Genomic DNA, 18,533 nt, shown 5'->3' with positions numbered 1-18,533 from the left:
AGGCATTCAAGCGGACTCTTAATTCCAAAGCATAAAGCTACAAAAGTAATTAATATTATTTCCTATGTTTCTATAAGAAACATAGTAAGAACACAAAACATGGATCACTGGACTGTGACATTTAGCGGGGCTTTGTAAACGTGCTTTCCTGTTGTGACATTTTTTAATGATGCAAACCATCAGCTACAGTTCTGCTGAATATTTTTGAAAGCGCTGTAATAATACCCTTTAATTTCAAAAGCGGAGAGATACTTCCCAGACATACAGGCTATGAGCAGTGGTTCTGGCAGAGTGAACACCTGCTCTGTTTTTATAGTGCTATAAGTCTACCTGAGTCTCTACAAATAAAACCGAGAAATTCCTACCTTAGTATTTAACAATAAAAACTCTGCATAGAACTGGTTACAACTCCCTCGCACCCAAACCTCAAGTCTAGTAAACTACTATAAGTAAATGTTTAGGGTCACTCAAACCCATATCAGTAGAATACTTTACAACTCCTGAGAGTGTTACGGGAATAATTTATTCAATTTTGTCCTATATTTGCCAGAAACAAGAGTGAGAAGGATAACACTTAGAAAAGGAAGCCAACCAGTATTTCCCTATCACTGACCTGTCGCTACTTATTTGATGCCAATGTTTTGCACGAGAAAGAGAAGTCGATTTAATTCAGTGCTGTGCCAAGAGAAATAATGCTATTTTGATATGTTAAGTAAACAAAACTCATTTTATTAATTTATCTCATCCTTTTTCACGTACTCATTATCTAAGTGAAAGAGTGAATTTGATCTCATTAGCATGCCATCAGTTCCTGACTCTGTTGATTTCTCCAACTACTGCAACTCAGAATGACTTAAACCAAGCAGCAAGAAGCTAAGAGCCTTAGTCTCCAGTCTTCTGCAGACAGGTATGGCCTCTGGTTGCCCCTGTTCTAGCCTACTGGAAGCCATGTAACAGTAGTAGTGCAAAACATGACCAAATAACGTTGGCTCCATTTCAAGGGTCTGCTTGCAAAAATCAGGATTATTACATGGAATCGAGAAGGAGGAAAAGAGAAGACATGAATGCTTTTCTGGTATTGCCATGCTTTAAGTATGTTTTAAACATGATCTGATGCCGGCAATTCTTGCTAAGAGTGCATTCATTTTCACAGGACGTAATTGCTTAACTTTGGTGTATCTGCAGGGATTATCTTTTTTTCCTTTTTTGCTTACAATTTATTTTCTGTTGTGAGAGAGGAATATCTTCTGGAATTCATGGGTATAAACAGAGGCCCTTTATTCAAGATAAATGTAGAAAACTGATACGCTTCTGTATGGAAACAGAGAGAGCCACCACCCAACATACAGACGACTACATACAGTGGTGCGCTCAACAATCCAGGTGGTGTGGGTGAAGGCATTTCACTGACAGCTGCATGCAAGCGGAGCAGCAGGCAGGCTGGTACTGTTTGATAGCGTCGTGTGGGTAGGCCAAGGATAATAAAAACACCTGAGGATTTGACAGAGGAGCAATAGAAAGCTAAAGAGGCAGTCAGAAATGGCATCAGGATCGTGGCCAGAAAGAATTCGTCTGGCCACTGCGAAGGAAAAGAGACTGGGTACTATGAGTCAATAAACTGTCTTTGCTTGATTCTTCCTATGCCCGAGAAAATGGGCCTTTGTATATTCTCTGTAAATCAAAAGGGCTACATCAAAGTACCACCCTACTCTGTTCTCAGTTTCTCCTAATGGAAAACAACTGACCAGATTCCAATGTTGACCACTCACTGAGGTCAAAACCACAAGCAATATTCTTGATTCATTCCACATGAAGTGGTGTTCTGGGGATGTGAGGTGGAGAAGATGGAAACGGAAGGAGACTAGTTTTGCATGGCGTGCCATTTGTAAGATTCTGGGAAATGGCTTTGTTAAAACATGCAGAGCTTCCTTACTCTGCAATGCCTTTAAATACCTGTTTTATGTTAACCATATGTGCAAGTCTCACAGGAGGGTCCTTCTCTCTCTCCCTCTCTCTTTATGCTTTCACTTCATGTCCTCAGTCTACAGCAGACCAAAGCAAAAGCAATTGGAGATGAAGTGCTGTTGAGCCCTGGAGCAGTGCACTGATGCATGCTTAGGCACTTGGGAGGGTGCACGTGCAGCAACACAGCACGCAGGAGTTCTCAAGGACTAGATTGCGCTTTGTGCGCTTGTGGAAGCGTTAGAAAATGCAAGCTATGGATTTTGGCAAGGCAAGATTGAATATACATGAGATGAAATTTTTCAGCGCGTTAAAACTTGGCCACGTTTTGGTTACTCCATAGTGGGACAGCAAAAAACCCGTCTGTGACAGTAAAGCAACTTCCACGCACTCTAAAGCATAAATGTTCCAGAGCTTGCCAGTGAAACAGCTGTAAGAATCTTCTCCCTGAAAGCAAAGCAGTCCTCTTCTTGGCCACAACTAAAAAAATTTAGCTGAAACTTCCAATTATCAGCACAACAGAAATCCCTGGCGTGGAAAATTTCAACCTGAATGGCCGCCACTTGGCAAACTTATAAGAGGTTGAAAAATAAGGTTTTATAATGGCATGTGCCAAGCCACTTTCATCATGTATATATGATGTGGTGTGGGTGTTTGCCTGTACACACAACACACACACACACACACACACACACACACACACACACACACACACACTCAAACATGCACATACTTATGCACACTACAGAGCTATTATATCTCTGAAGACGTAATAAACAAAAACATCACCAAATAATTGTATGCGCTGGCAGTAAAATATAAGAAAACTGTACTGGACATTTCAAGATTGTTAAAACTGTGGCAAAAATGCCTGAAGTGGCTGAATATTGATTGTGTGACACTGAACGGGTAGTTGCTATTTACAAATATGCTGATTTCATGCTGTTACCATGGAAACTTGGGAGACTAAAAAGCCAGTTTAGCTTCATCTTGAAACAGCCCTGATTGGGAGCAAAGCAAAATCTCACATTCCTCCAGCAAGCAGACTACTTGCTCCCCTTCCAGAATACACGGTATGTTTTAGCATATTATCTGAGCTACTATGCAGAGTTTCAAAACCCCAACCGAATGAAGATAAGGATAGGATAATAGACACATACGCTGTTAAGAATCATAGCTCAGTATCATTTATTATTTTCCTATGCTACTTACTGAAATGGTAACTACTAAATGTTTCTCTGTTCTAAGCCTACTTCAAGTTATTTTGTGTTGCATCTAAGCATAAGGCCTGGTAATTCTCCCCAATACGTTTCTTTCTTATCTGCGTTTCTGCTTTAACAATATAGTGAAGTGAAGCATGCTCTAAGGATATGACTCATTTCCATCAAAACAAGGTTCCTGAGAACCACAAAAGAGGCAGGCAGATGACCACTGGCCCTGGACATTTTTAAGACTATTTTAAATGCGACTCAGTTGGCAGCATAAATAGGACAAGTTATTCTGAAATGAAATATGCACCCAGTGACACTGCAGCAAGCACTGAAGGCTGGAAAGGAGAAGACTACACAGAGGGCAGCATCGGCCTGTCTCCTGGGAACCAGCCTGGTGCTGAACGAACGAACCCCTCTGAGACAGATGCTCCTAGCCACACAAGCGTCTCGTGCCGGCACATGCGCTACACCCGGCGACGTGCTGTTTGCTGGATCCCGAGTGCTCGCCAGGTACCTCTGCACTAAAGGAGCTGGCATGTTCGATATGCCAAGGCCAGGCAATCAGTCTGGGAGCGGTCGGTCTCATGACCACAGGATGGAAATACTACTGAAGAGGTGACTAACATCCTGGTTCTAGCCTGAGTTTGAACGTGGTAAAAGTTGCTCCTGTTTGACTGCTACCTCACTCCCTGACTCTAGGGGTGAGAGCTGACCACTGGCTCCACTTGTCACACCAAGTCCTGTGTCCAGCGGGCAGCAGGCCGAGGGCTGCAGGCCCTCTCCCGTCACGCATCCCCGGGCATGAGCTGTTTACATGGGGATCGCAGGAGAGTTTCAGCCCAGGGTACCCAAGCGCGGCTCAGACTGAGCAGAACCTGCTGGGAAGGTTCCCACTGACCTCGCAGCCGCTCAGTGCAAAGGCTTTTCCGGCTGGCCCTGAGAGGGGCGGAGGGGGCAGTTCCACCCCCCACAGGGCAGCACTGAAATGTTTAAGAACACTGTAGAAAACCATACTCCTCTAACAATTAGAGAACACCTAACAAGAAGCGTGGGAAACAATGAAATTACTCTTTGAAAAGGTATACGGCCCAGTGTCTGTACCCTATCCCCCCAAAACTGAGCAATTCTCAAAGTGAACATACTTTGCTCTAGGTTCTCTCATTTAAAAACTGTGAAAAACTTTGCTAGCCTTTATTCACCTCTATCTTTCATTCACTAAGTCGATTTTAGGTGTTTAAATTTCTTTGATATTACTTTGTCTTCTTCCATACAATAAATTTGTTCCTTTTTTTATACATGCCAGCTAACAAGCTGGTAATTCATTTCAAATAGACACACACAGTCCAATTCACATCAGCTGTAACTCTTCCCTATTGTCTGTGTTACCATTTTACTGGGAAGAAGTATTGTTACTGCCACAGGGAAAGAAACACCACTTGCAAAACTCTTGGTTTTTTTCCCCAAAAAACCTGTACTATTTGACAGCTGAATGCCCTTCAGCTTAGTCACTTTTCGCAGTGTTAATAATTTGGAAGCACTTTAACAAAATTATCAACAGTGAGACACCGCACTGAGACACTTCCAGATGGTAATGCCTTGCACACTTCTGCTCTGATAGGTACCTGTCTCGCCGAAACACGCATCTGAAGCACTTTGAAGCAGAAACATTCACTAAAATTAATAAACTCAGCTTGACAGTTCCTAGTCCAAGTGCTTATAAGGGTAGAGATGAAAGTCTTGAAGAGATTCCAGAAAGGCAAATGATAATTATCTGCCAGACACTTCCACGGCATTTAAGGAAAGAGTGGGCGTCCAGTGCTTTCTGCACTTTCTCTGTGGCAACGCTCACCAGTGACTTCCCTCCACCTATCCATACAGTCAGCTGGGAAAGTTCCAGGAGTCCAGCCAAGTGCTGACACTGATGTGACATTAATGAGGACCTACAGAGAATTGGTTTGTTCAAGTACTACTCTTTGAACTTTATTAGAATTAGAACAACTAGATACTCACTAAAAATGATGAAATACTTCTTCCTTGTGTTCACTGTCTGTCGAGCCTGCACCTGAGACCTTCTGTAGCGTCCTTAGCTGCCAGGCGTCCGGGCACACGCAGAATGAACTGTTACAACCCTCCTTATAACAGACACCAATCCCAACAGTGAGAGCCACTTATTTGTTATTTAGCCATTAGCCACAAGGCTGATCACAGCCACCAAGATGCGAGTAAGCACAGGGAAACGGAGGTTAGCCATGTCTAGTTGGGGCAATATTAATGCGCTCACTTTCCAGGGCAAGCCTGGCCCCACCAAATCGGAGGGGTGGCCTCCTCCTCATTTTTAATTACCATTCCCCCTGCTACCTGATCTAGATACAACCTCAACAGGCAAGCATATTCCCCACACCCCATACCCCTTTTTTCATTCCTTTTCTCTTAAAAAAGGCTGATCAGTGTTGAGGAATAGCCAGGGAAGTAATATATACTGAGGCTCCATTCAATAGGGTTCTTTTTCATTATCCTGATATTACAAATTGCCAAATCCTATTGCAGTTAGCTCCCCAATATAATAAACAGCTGTTTAGATCCAGAGAACATTTTTTTATGAGGAAGTTCGGCTACATTTTAAGAAACAGTTCATGTTTCATTGGCCTTTCCTCACAGGAAGACACTTCTCAGATGACGTCTTCATTTACAATAGGCTGTTTCGCTTTGTGGCTCTGTTTAGTGAACACGCAAAGGATGGCACTTCACTTAGACTGATCTATAAGTCACTAATGAAATAAAAAATGCTGTATTGCTTATCTTGATATAAGCAGTGTTTCAGCTGTGCTCTCTCGTACTTGATGTTAAGGTCCCACATAAAATTAAGATTATTTCAAAACTGAGTTATTAACTTGCACTGAACTATACTTGGATGACTTAAATTAACAATAACATCAGCCCAGCATCTGTCACAGTTGACCAAGCTACATATATGGATGAGGGTAACTCATTCACTAATGTATTGCACCTGGAGTTTTAGAGAGGCTGGCACAAATCTTCACCGTCTCCTAGATCTTACATTCCAATTTCTGAATTAGCTAGCAGATATGTTAAAAACCTCAAGCAGAAGCTCTTCCTACAGCTATTCATCTAAGGAGCACTTAGCATACAGGTTATTCTACCGAGTGAACTATGTTGTATTCTCGAGAGAAGATAAGAACTCTACTGCTTTTCCAGGGGCTTCATGTGAATAACTGACGTGTCAAGTCTGTAGCTAGCAACAAGGTGGCTTGTATAATCAAACAAAGTTCATATGCCCTTCTAAACCCCTAGACTATGTAACGCTGTCATCATTCATTTTTTCCCTTTTTCTTTTTTTCCAGGCAATGCACGCTCCACCTGTTTTCTTGCAGACTTTTGCAAAATGATGCAATCCTTCGCACCTTTCTGCAAATGCTGGGTACCGTCACAGCACGCGTAGCTCGACACAGCGTGTGTATACAAGCCTGTGCTGTTTTCTGTGGGGACCCTGACTTTGAGTTCTTCATTTCTTTTTCATGCTAGTTTCCTTTTTTTGAAGGATCTGACTTTTGTAAGCTGGTCTTGGTATGAATGTAGTGCACCTGACTTCCATATATTTGATTCTGGACTAGGTGACTCGTTCTTTGCCACACTGTAATTGCTTTGTTAGCAGTTAACGGTGAGTGTTCAAAGCCTCCTGCCTCTAATAAAACTTTATCTTTTAGCACAAGGGTTGAAAGGCTGCTCTCTGTCCAAGAAGTCAGCTTCTTCAAGTTAAAAGGTTGGATGCTAAACTTTAAAGGAACTTATTTCACTTTCTTTTCATACTATCACTTTAATTAGATATCAGTCCCTTACAAAAAGAATGTTACAAATAAAGTATCAATTTCATCCTACAGTAAGACTTAAATTTCTCTCGATGAGCAGTGCCATAAGGCAAATAAGGACAACTCAGCAGCACCACATATTGATGGAAGCGTGGCTGAAAATGTTCATTAAACTCTCTTAAGCAGTTTACTAAGATATCAAAGGCAATAAATCCTATGAAACTAAGTAATAAACGGGAAAGCAGACAATGCAGAATGAACGGGTCTGTTTCTCAATGACAACATAAAGCTCTTCCAAACTGGACTCTGTCTGCTACTCTTTCTAAAGTTCTTCCCTCATGTAACCCATACCTTACAGGAAACATAGGACACAGATATAAAACATCTCCACTAATTTTCAGTTCTGTCTGCAAAAAAAAAAAAAAAAAAAAAAGAAGAAGAACAAATTGATAATTATGAGTATCATGAGCTCACTGCGCTTTCTTACAAGTATCCAGAAAATGCCAGATGCATCCAGCCTAAACAACCTCTCTGTACGCAACCTCACAGCACAGGTTTGCTCAGCTGCACAGAATTTCCCCCACACAACCCCGGTGACACAGATTTTTTTCCCTGTTGATGCAGAAGCTTGCAATAACAAAGACTAAGAACAAACCAGAACAAAACCCTCAGAAGTGAGGTCCTCATGAGAGATGTAGTGGCTACAGCTGCAATGGTTCATGCTTCAATTCAGCGCCTGTTCATGGAGCCACATGACTGAAGCCAGCTGCAGCCACACTGCCCGCGTCCCCGCCTGCGTGCCCTGAGAGCCAGCTGGCTCCCTCCAGGCTAGAGCCAGGGGATGAATGGACACACAGACACTGTGGACAACCAGGGGGTGTGGGAGGAAGAGTGAATGCAAACTACCCTGGTGTTATAGACACAGCCGATCTGTACCTGCTGGGCGGCAGCCTGGATGAAGCCAAGTCTGAAGTGGGTGCTGGTTTTGGTGTTCCAAAACGCAGAAACAGAATAATCACAGTTATCCCTCCAAACAATGACTTTCAAACATGCCCAGGGCAAATAAGGGCAAATTCCTGACCAGCACACAGTGGCAGACTGCGCTATCCTCTCAAGGCTGTATTTCCACGAGAGTTTTCTATTTCGATAGGCAGTATCAGACATTTTTGAGCTACTGCTGGCTCATAACAACTGTATCTCACCATAATGACATCTCCTAGAGTGCAAGTGAGTCATGAGGGGTTTTGTTACACTGGATCTAGTCTTTCTATGAAGCTGAGTTTTTAAAGAAATCAGTAACGTATTCTCAGGCTGCAATAAGCACCTTCCATGTACACGGTGCTTTCACAGCACTTACGCATGTGACAAGAGCACTGGAAGATGTCAATCCAAAGAGCATTCTCCTCCTCAGCTCTCCCAGTCCCCTTGAAAGCTGGGTTTATTCCCTGGTAAGCTGAGGGCACTCGGTGCATCACTGACATGAAAATAATTAGGCCGCTGACTCCGTCCTTTCAATGTGTACCTTACTCCTTGCTAGTCCTTTCAGCTGAGTTTGGCAGAGACGATTCCAACAGTGCTGATTTTTTTTTTTTCAGCTTCATGATGTAAGAGTGACACTAGGAAACAGATACCCTGCTCTTCCCTAGTTGGCAGGTTCGGGGCACAAGCACAAAATGGGGTTCCTGTTTCAATCTCCATTTTGTGTGAGGGTGAAGGGCCCCCGGGAGGTTAAGACAAGCTTTGATTAGGGCAAGTGCATGGTGGTAACCTGGAAAAAATCCATTTGCAAAACCTGAGGTCAGTGCTGTATTTTGGTTATGGTTGCATTACATGTGGAGATAGATGTCGGGTTTTATTCCCACCTATGCCCCATGAAGGAAGTCTCAATGAAAACTGACAAGTTCCTAAGTAAATTGTTGAGGATGCTTGTTACTGTCTTGTAAATAAAAGGGCATTGCTGTAGGTCGTCTAATTTACAGCTCCTTCTGTCATCATCTGCTCGTGAAGTCAAAGCGCAGAGGCTGGGGGTGAGAGCAGTAATGACATACAGAGGTTCAGCGGATAAAAACAAAGGGGAAGCATGCAAGTCCATTAGCAGCACAACTTGGCAATGATAGCAGCCGGGCTTCAAAGACACAAGTTTCCAGGAATGACTAGCGCAGTGCACACGAGCTAGGGAATTCAACTCAGCAAAAGGAAAGCATACTAGCCTCAAAGGAAGAGAACTTGCTGTCACCTGCCCACGTGCATTTTAAGGGTAATATAAATACGAATGCCTTCCAGCATTTGTAATATGCTTTTTAATGGGACAGGCATTATTTGGATATGGGGCAGAGCTTAGTGCTATGAAGTGTGAAAAACGCTTCTCTATCTGCAGGGAAACACAATATCAATGAGAGGACTATGTGTAGTTCTTATCCGTTCCCTCTCCTACACGGAAAAAGCTAACGCGTCTTTAAGTAAGCTTTGCAGAAATGACTGCTCAACGCAGCGTCATCACCTGAGGTGAGCTATATGACAGCGGGAGTTAGAGCCGCTATTTAGGTAAGCTGAAGCCAATACCCTCTTTGAGTCAAAGCGAGTGAGTGAACCCCCCCGTTCTGTGTGTTTCTCAAGAAAAAAGTAATCTTAACCACGTTTTCAAAACACGCAAAGACGCAGCAAGGAATCTAGATTCAAATCCTTTCCGCTTGGCTGTAGGCCCCTGGCACACCTAAATTAGGAGCAGGATCACTCTAGAGCTTCTGCTTATTCAGTGGAGAGAGAGACAACAGCACCTTTGGAGAGTGACTAAAATCTGAGCTGGATGGAAGTGCTGCCTGGAGCTGCCTTTCTATCTTGCAGAGATTACAGAGGGAGTCCAAAGCAACTTCATCACTGTCCTAGTGCCTACATTAAGTGGCTGAAGCTTGACGGGATGAATTGGTACCACAGAAGTATTTGTAAAGTGCCTCAGAGAATTAAGAAGCAAGATGCCGCACCTCCGGAGGTTATTTATAAAACTGATTCCTCGCTGCTTCTTCAGGTACCTAATACTTTGGGAAATCTGTGCCTCTAGCTACACAAACAGGGCCAGCCTGGGGAAGCTTCCAGGAAATCCTGTTATGCGTTATAACTTGGCTGGCTTCGTTTAGGGTCTGTCAGCAGTGCAACTGCCATACTGTGGTGGCTCGGCGTTAGGCAGAAAAAAGCGCATGGTGAAGAGACCTTTTAGAAAAAACAGTCTCTTCAGGTTAGCAATCACCTTTATAGAAACATTGAGTTTGAAGCTAGAATTCCACAAGAGATCAGCTGATTTGAACTTCCATACACTCAGTCCACTACACGTTCACTTTCCATCAGCTCTACTGCATGCTTTCCAGAATGTCGTCCCAATCTGAACCGAAAAATTTAAAAGAGAAGGACTAGTCAACAAAGGCAGCCAATTTTGGCATTACTCACTCTGCCACTGCATCGAAACCACCAGCTAAAATGCTTTCTCTGCAATCCAAGAAAGAGTCTCAAAACTGACTTAAGAGCTTTCAGGTTCTGTCAGGCCAGGAATTTTATTTAGAGGCAGAATCTTCTCATTTCAAAGCTTGATCTGGTTAGATTCAAATACCTTAGAGCTCCAAAAGGCCAGGCCAGGTGTACAGAGGGTATGATGATACGTTTATTGCAAAAGCTGTGGAGAGCATATGGATGAATGGATACTTGGGTTTTCTATATGGAGAGCCTTCGCCTGCTCCAAGTCTCCAAGAGGATGTCAAATGCCAGTTCACAGGAGCCCATCCTTGCTGAACATGAGCTGGGGATACTTGCTGTTACTGAACGAGCCTAGTGCTCTGATTCAGCAAAGATGCCTAACGAGATGAATAGTTCCAGGGAAGTCAGTGCCTGAAATAAATCAGTTGTTAAACACACAATTCTAGCTATTAGATCTGAAACTGTGCTAACTCTGAGGGAATGGTCTCTCTTGGTACGCCTTTATCTTCCTTTGTGCCTATTCTGCAAATATTTTTTCTCTTATTTATATTATATGAGGCCCGGCTGAGATGAAAACCCACTGGGCAGGGTAATACATGAGACATAGCAGGAGGAATTCCTGTCCCACAGGTCTCACGCTGTTCTGAAATTGTTGTAGCTTTTTCAGAATCAAGTGACATTTACTGGAACAAAGAATGTTGGCAAAAACTGCCTTAATTCTTACGTCTTTGGCTGAACTGATTTCTTTGCAGACATAGATGTTTACTGAACGCTATTCCAGAGCTGCAAACCAGACGGTTCACCTTGAAATACAGGCACAGCTGGCAATAAAACCGCAGTGAAATCATAATTCCTGAGATCACTCCATGTCACTCTATGTCACTCTTATGTCTTTTAAATGATAAATTACTGGAGCAAAGGCTGTGTCTTTCTTTGTGCACATACAGTCTTTAGTGCACAGAGATGCCCCAAGCGTCTGTCCTAACCGGGATACAAATAGCAACTGGCCTTTCCATTTCTGGTTGCTGTTAGATCACGGACGTTTGCTTTTCAAGTAACGCACAGAGCTTTTAGCGTCTACTCAGAAGCCTTAGCAATTGATCCACACACCCTCTAAAAATCAGTTCCATACTGGCTCCATGCCTGGAGCTTGACTGTTCCCGTCACTGGTTTCTGGTGAATGCTTTCTTCAAGGCACACAGAAGTTGTCAAGGACTGTCTTTTAAGTTTTTGCATGTGCAAAGAACGTACAATATGGATAGCTTTATCCTCTCTAGGTTTGTCAATTACTACATAAATTGGCATCTTCTGTAATATTTTTCCCTGCATCCTAATTAAGGGCTGTCTCTTCCAGTGCTGGCCCAACATATTAACATAGGGGAAATACCTTCAGTACTTCAAATAAAAACCTTTACATTCTTCATCTTTCTGGTGTTTTATAGCAACCTGCAAATACTTCCAGACCTGATACAGTAAGGAAATAAAACGGGATAACATTTCTTCTCTGACCCAAATCCAGTACGATTACCTTAGGTAGGTTCAGGCTGCCAGACCCTATAGCACTGTTGCACTATCACGGCAGGGGAAGGAGGGAAGGGAAGCTTCTTAGCTCAACCCGGACATGTACTTCCATTCTTTGCAGCCTGGTTTCCACAAGAAGGAAAGCCTGGTGCAGGCTGGAATGAAGCCGCTCTGCATGCCAGATTCATATCTGGACAATTTCAACCAGATATAAAATCTGGACTTCTGCTTGGACAGAGTGCATTTTCTTCTGCGTATTTCCTGACATGCCCCCCCCTCTTCCTAATAACTCTGCAAGCTGAATGCTAACGCCAGGTGCTGAATTCCCTGTTCTTCCTCTTGTAGCCTGCAAGGCCTAAAACGTTTCTGCTTCAATGTCTGTATCTGATGTTCTGCTCTGCCATAGTGAAAATGGGCCTCGGTGGCCCTGTCCTAGCTCATACTGCTGTAAATGAGTCGCAAATTTTGACACGCTAGTTTCACTGGATAAAAGTGGGTAAGTGAAAGTGGGCCTTGTGGAAAAGATGCCAGGAGGTATATAACAGCATGTGCAAGATAAAAGGAATACCTCATCATCAAGATAAAATAAATACCCATCACAAGCGATGGGGAGGATGTCTGAAAGGGAGGAGAATTAAGTGAGAATGATCATTCAGGAAAGCTATATACAAAGGGGTAGATCAGGAGAGGCACTTCTAAGGCATACTTCCACACTGGCCTCCTCCCTGTTCTGGCGGCAGATAATTTGCTTCTGGCTTGTCTTAGCAGCAGCAAACGGTACTGCCCTATGTGCTGGCCCCAGTGCTGCAACTGGGTCAGAGGATCCCAGTGGGGACAGGCAGCTTGGCAGACCCTTTTCCTAGCAGAGTTTGGAATACCTGGGATTGGGGGTGTGTGATGTGCTGGCCTTCCTTCAGGGCCGCTTCTGGAAAGCAGCTGTCAGATTTTCTATTTTCACCTCAGAGAAAACCAGAACACCTCAGCACTGTTTGGCGGCGCTTAGCTGCAGAAATAAAACACAGTTAAGTCAAGAAGCTCTACCCTCAGCCAGAGCTCCTGCTGCTTAATCAAAAGGCATGCAGAGGCTTCTAGCAGATGCAGACTTTGGAGCTTGTCTCTATAAAAAGCAGAAGTCAAGCACAAACACTTCCTATACATTTCAGTGTAGTCAGTACAGAGCAGCATGGCTCCCAAGAAACAAACTGAAGCCATCATCCACTTTTTGACAAGGTGCTTTAACGTTTGGCCGCTGGAAGAGAAGGGGAAGAATATGGGGCCTAATGCAAACCCCTCTGAAGTTATGATGACTCCTGCTGCGAGGCAGGCTCAGTTTAAAAGAGTAGGCTCAACACGCGTTTAGAAATAACAAAAAGAAGGTCTTCAAAGCCACATTAAGGGAGTTAACTTTTTACTTCCCAGTTTCAATGGGCTTCACAGAATGAAGTTAGGCAAAAGAGATGCCCCCTCACCAACAACTCTTCCAAAACCGACCCCTCCAGAATCCTGATCTTCACTAACAAGCAGCATGTGACTGAGGCTTCCCTACTGAGGTTCAAATATAATGACAGACCAAATGGGCAGTGGGAATATAGACAGTAGCTCCCATGATGGTGGCCACTGGACAAAGGCAGACTGAGGAGGGAACAAAACCATATTGTAGCCTGGCACCAGGAGGTCTAGATCCAATTCCTTGCGTTGGCGCAGATTTTCTTGAGTGACTGCCAGTAAGTTTTACTGTCCCTGTGCTTCCGTCCCCTTCATGAAAATGGGGTACAACTACTCTTTCAAACTCTCGCTCTTCCCCTGCCATGTCTCTCTTTAGGCTCTGAGCCTTAGTGCAAATCCTCTCCTTCGTATGCGTGATACCATCTCCAAACGCTAATGGAATAGTACAGCCTACACAAAGTAAAGAAGGTGACAGTCAGGGCCCAGGCAGTCAGTGGAAACACTCCCACTGACACGAGCTGTCCGTCAGGCCCAAGCACAGCTGCCGGGGAATGGCTGTGATGAGAAAGGAGCTTTTCTGCAAGTGGCCAAGGACCTAGCCTATCCCCAGTAATCCTGTGCTTTTCAAAACTGCCTACAAATAAAAGTGAAATCCAAAACTCTGCTCCTGCCCAACAGGCCGGTCAAACAGGCTCATCACTAACAGTGAAACGGCTTTCTAGCGGTGTGACCTGCCAGCATGTGTGATAAGCACATGATCTTTCTCCTGCCAGTTTGTTTTTAATTAAATCCAAGCAGTAGAGGCGGACAATGAAATCCCTGAGTCTCACCCAGAAAGTTCCTCCGCTTTTGGCTGGACTTTCTGCTTGTCTGCTATTGTCAGTGCAGTCCACAGCCTGCTCCCTAGAGGGCTACTATGCCCTTGCACCTATAAGCTGCAGAGAGCATTTTATTTACATTTAACTCTCCCTATCATTTCCTCTGGAGGACGTATCGGAGGGAGCCATTTTATTGACGAAGCATGCTAAGCTGTCAGGCGCGCTCTACAAAGCTTGGGCCAGAGAGGGAGGAAAGCGAGAGGAAGGATGGTTTCAGTTGTAGGTCAAGACGGAGCACCTTCCAGCTCTGCCACAGCTTCCTCATGCACCTGGGCAAGCCTCTCGGTCTTGCTGTCAGTATGCTAGAGATATAGTCAGGTGTTAAAGGCAACACCTGTTTTCAAGAGCAAGTCAGGCTTTTCTCAACTCTGAAATATAGGTGTCCCAAGTTCAGCAATTGCTCTGAAAATCCAAGTCTGCTATATCTCCATAGCAGATTGTTGCTCACATCACTACCAGCAAAATCTAGCCCTCAGAGGTAACAACTGGGAAGACAGCTGGCACAGCCCTTCCTGCACGCCTGCAATCGTAATATACCCCCATAATCCCTGGCAGCTTGGCTGCCCGCACGTCCTACAGCCTATACCGCCTCCTCCTCACCACCAGCTACAATCAGCTAGAGGAGGGCAGCTGAATGTAGCTGAACACTAGCACGGTCTGCAAATACGGGTCATTTTGTTTTCCAGATACTTTATACAGATATGCTATGTTTTGCCATTATATTTTATGTTTCGTTAGGTGGATATGCTACGTTTTGCAATTTTGAGTGGAACAACACCCAGAGAGATTTTAAAATCTGGGCCCTTCAGTTCCTCACGTGCAAAACAAGCACTTCTGCTCACTTCTGCTAGGAGACCTGTCTGGATTTTAGTTACTCAGCGAGAAGGCTGTCCCACGCTGCCTGCATACCGCTGCCTTGGCTGGGACCTCCGTATGACACCATGAGAACTCCCTCAGTTGCTAACTAGACACTCATACCACTGTCTGAATTACTGCTGTGCTGCCCAAGTAGCCTCCTGAGCACAGGTGACTACTGCTTTTTGCTTTGTTCAGATTCACATAAAATGCGACAAAAGCCGATAACATAGATCTGTTTTGGCACATAAAATGGCCATGTGCCAAGGAATTTTTATCCTGGCTGTAGGTCAGTTACCCAAGGGAATGGCTGGAGCTAAGATAAGCTTTCCAGCAGAGACAAGGAAGTGTGTTAAGACAGTCTGGGTAAAGATTTTTTCCTAAACCGATGATTCATCTTTCTGTTTGCGAATATTTTGTGCATGGCGGAGAGCACACAAGAAACTGAAAAAACTTCTGGAAAGCCAGAAATATGTTCTTTCCCACCTCCCTCCCGTCAGGGAATCCTTATAGGTGGTGTACAAACTATTGCACAGTTGGCTAGCTTTATGAACGCTTAATCAAATCTTGGTTTTGCACCTCTTTATTTTCGGACCTCTCCTCTGCTCTTCTCACCTAACGCCTAACCACATTCAAGTTGCCCACAACTGCCATATTTAAGCTTTGAAAAACTAATGGGAACAATAGTAACAAATTTGGAGTCTCAGCTCCAAACACTGTAATTCCTTATTCAAGTGTTTTCTAGCAGCAACTCTCCTGACCTGCCTGTTGCAAACAGGGTTGTTCCACTGAACTTTTAATATTTTGCTTGAATACTTTTTCTTTCATTAACTTGCAAGGAATGCTGATTCTTAATATGATTTTGCAGCCTGGGTTGGCACCTTATTACTATTTAGTATTAACAGAATTAATAATCGCACCCTAAGAATACTGGCGTGTATTTTGTTTAAAACAACTTGTTTGCTCTTGACGAGAATGTGTGTACTCTGCTTGGTTTAGAGCTGAATTACATTTTTACAAACAGAATTAGGAAATCTGAAATACGTATTTCAGCAGCATAGAAGAATCTTCAAAGACCCTCAAACGACTGTGGAACTTTAAATAAGTACTTAAGTTGGTGGCATTCAAAATTTAGCATGTATTAAGAGAGAAACTCATCTGCATTATGCAAATAGCTAACTGCCAAAGAATTAGAAGTCGCCACAGGGCTCAATTTTTCCAAATACATTTTTACAAAAAGTAGTTTCTTACGCATTTAAAAAGTTACCTTCCCAACTGAATTTAAACTGGCATGTTTTACTACAACTGATAAGCTGAACTACAGCCTAGTTTTCTTTGATTCAGGACAAGAATGAGAGTAAGAAATATGAGTTTTGGTAACTTTAAAACTTTCCACCTATTTTTAAAGATGTAATTGAGGGATAATTCTTATACCATGCTTTGAATATCAACAGGCAAATTAAAATCATGAAAAGCCTTAAAATTCCAACAAACACTTTCATTTCCACACTTCACTGGTATACTGCAAACACTCCTTTTTGCCAAATCTATAGACAAACCACATCTGTAATAGCATTCAGCTAAGTAGTCTGGCTTTTTTTTCTCGGTGTGTAAAGACTCAGGCCTTCAGCTCTACGGCACAGCTAGCTAGAAACTTCCTGATTCCTCAGCGAATGCTGAGCCCAACATATTTCACTCAAAACATTTCAAGTTTTAACGAGATGATAAGCCTAACGTGTGTTTGCATGGATTTCCAGCATATGCCTGGGTTTCTGACAGGCTGAAGACCTGGTGTTTCCTGGATCGGTGCCTCTGGGGAACACCTTTCGAAAGGACTGTCCCACGGCTGGGGACCTGGGTGACCCAGAAACTCCAGGGCAACTGCTCTGACTCTTGGTTCATAGCCGTAACTGGGTTTCCAAGGTCAATACAATAGAGGACACAATCCTTGGGATCCCAGACAGCTACTTAGCAAAGTCTTGACGTTCTTCTTGACCTATAGAGGACATACATTCAGGAAACACCATGACAAGTTTCTCAAGGAATTTTAACATGGTTTTAAACACAATCTGAAAATCAAAATTTGATATGAATGCAAGCAGCCAACACCTTGAAGGCCTGCTGAAGAGGCAGGTGACACAGTGACAGCTCATCAAGGATAGGATCTGCTAAGGTTCCCAAACGCTCAAGAGGAGTATCTTTCTTTTCAGAAGAAATGCGTAGCGCCCCTTTCCAGTCAAAAACTGTCTCATCTTCCTTCTCTAACCAAATACCTCCAAGTTCCGGAAACCACTTCTTCAACAACCAAGAGTAAACTGTTTTAGCCTCAGAGAAAAGACTCCTGCATAAATAGGAAGACTTAATGACTTTGCTGAAGAATTTGCTTTACACAAATCCCATTTACTGGTTGCTTCCGAAACCTGCAGTTCTGCTTACAGATAGAGCTCTCTTTTTCCTCCCTATTCTACCTTCACCACTTTCACTGTACTTCAAAGATGTATCAACAGATGGGATAGCTGGCAGACAGGAACTGTAGTATTACAGGCTTTCCAGGTAATTTCTAGTTAGACTTGTGGTTGTGCTCAGGAAGAGAGAACTCCAAGCAGGAACTCCAGAAGCTTGCTGACAGATGAAGAGAAATTTTAACTGTGACAAACACTATTTTTATATGATTGAATCGTAAAAGAAAAAACAATTTTGTAGATTGGCTGAAGTCAACCAATTAATGACACTTTTTTTGGTCTTTTACATCTTCTTATGAGGACAGGAGTAGTGTTGCCTTGTATCTTAGCAGGATGATGTAAGGGAAAGCTTTAGTAAGAGAGTTCACCATCCAGGAGAAATACTAGGTCTGGGTAAGTGTTTTTTCTCATTTTAAAGTGTAATTTTACCAAACGTTTTGGGTTAGAAATGGAAAAGACAATTTGAATTGGGAAGATGATTAGTGATACCGTGCATTCTCCATCAGCTGAGATCTCGCAGTGCATGGGAAGCACCAGCCCAAGTGGAGTTTAGAGTTGTCGTGCAAGAATCACTGGGACAAACTTTCTGGCCTTGTTTCCTGTAAGAAACCACAGATTAGCTGGCCCTTTCTGGCCTTAAAAACCCATATGATTGCTTGAAGAAAGTGGCTGTCATTCTTTAGCACAACTCCATGGTGTACCAGAGGTTGCTCCTTTTGTAATCATTACAAGTAGAAAGGAAGAAAGAAAACTGAAGTCGAAAAGCCTTAGTTTGGTGGGCACAGTGCAGCTGGCTAACCCGTGGAAAAAGGACTGCAAGTAAAATACTCACAAATTGTGCGCCTTGGCCAAATTAAAAAATAAGACAAACCGGGGACAAACCACAACACGGACAAGCACATTCGC

General features: G+C 43.4%; 1 protein-coding gene across 1 annotated transcript in view; it reads right to left on the bottom strand.

Moving 5' to 3' along the window:
* Nucleotides 1-18,533, bottom strand: part of FAM168B (family with sequence similarity 168 member B) — a 226,235-nt gene that overhangs the window by 27,222 nt on the left and 180,480 nt on the right. The gene's annotated exons all lie outside the window — the stretch shown is intronic.

Source organism: Struthio camelus, chromosome 9 (assembly GCF_040807025.1).
Source record: "Struthio camelus isolate bStrCam1 chromosome 9, bStrCam1.hap1, whole genome shotgun sequence".
Taxonomy (NCBI): Eukaryota; Metazoa; Chordata; class Aves; order Struthioniformes; family Struthionidae; genus Struthio; species Struthio camelus.
The sequence above is the reverse complement of the archived record's forward strand: the minus strand, read 5'-3'. Positions and strand labels throughout refer to the sequence as shown.